This window comes from Pipra filicauda, unplaced genomic scaffold (assembly GCF_003945595.2).
Source record: "Pipra filicauda isolate LSUMZ 115617 unplaced genomic scaffold, ASM394559v2 scaffold282_size1924045_pilon, whole genome shotgun sequence".
Taxonomy (NCBI): domain Eukaryota; kingdom Metazoa; phylum Chordata; class Aves; order Passeriformes; family Pipridae; genus Pipra; species Pipra filicauda.
Genome location: NW_024104401.1, coordinates 1,903,773 through 1,904,884, shown reverse-complemented (window position 1 = coordinate 1,904,884; position 1,112 = coordinate 1,903,773).

The following is a 1,112-nucleotide window of genomic DNA, read 5'->3' as shown; positions in this document are numbered from 1 at the left end:
AACAACCCCATGCATCTTTACAGGCTTGGCAAAGAGTGCCTGGAAAGCTGCCCAATGGAAAAGGACCTGGCGGGGCTTGTCAACAGTGGCTGAACATGAGCCAGCAGTGTGTCCAGATGGTCAAGAAGGCCAGTGCCCTTCAGGCTTGTGTCAGAGATAGTGTGGCCAGCCGGACTAGGCAGTTATACTCCTGTTCTCAGCATTGATGATGCCACACTTTGAATCCTGTGTTCAGCCCTGGGTCCCTCACTGTAAGAAAGACATTGAGGTAAAGGACCATATGCAGAGAAGGGCAGTGGAGCCGGTGGAGGGGCTGGAGCATGAGAAGCTGGGGTTCTTTAGCCTGGAGAAAAGGAAACTCAGGGGGAACCTTATCACTCTCTACATCTCCCTGAAAGGAGGGTGTAGTGAGGTGGGGGTTAGCTTCTTCTCCCAAGTAACAGGTGGTAGGATTGAGAGGAAGTGTCCTCAAGCTGCACCAGGGTTTGGTTTAGATTGGATAGTAGGAAAAATTTCTACAGAAAGGGTTTTTAAGCATTAGAAAAAGCCGCTGAGGGAAGTGGTTGAGTCCCTGTCCTTGGAGATATTTAGGAAATATGTAGATCTGGCACTTGGGGTCGTGCTTTAGTGGTGGACTTCATAGATCTGGGTTAACAGGTGGACTTGGTGATCGTAAACATCTTTTACAACCTAAATTATTCTACAGTTACCATATTTGTTTATAGGAATTTACTTAAACGCATTTAACAAGCTTACTACTCATTCTTTGAACTGAAAACATTTAGTTACACTATATAATTGAGTAAAGAAAATGACTGTTTATTTTATCTGCTCTTTTTTGCCAAATTTTGAAATGTGTGCAGGTAGTACAGTGTGTGTGCATGCACAATAGGATACAGCTTGAAAACATTTTTGAAATCATACTACTTGTGAAATCACGTTTCTATATCTAAAGTGGATTTTGTGTATTTTGAGATGTGCATCTCTCAAGCATTCCAGTGTTGTTAAATACAGCAAAAGTAAACGTTGCCCTTATTATAACTATTTCTACTCGACTAAGTGTATGCCTGAGGCAGTTAAGGCCTGTGGGTGTCTGGAGAAGAGACACCCCT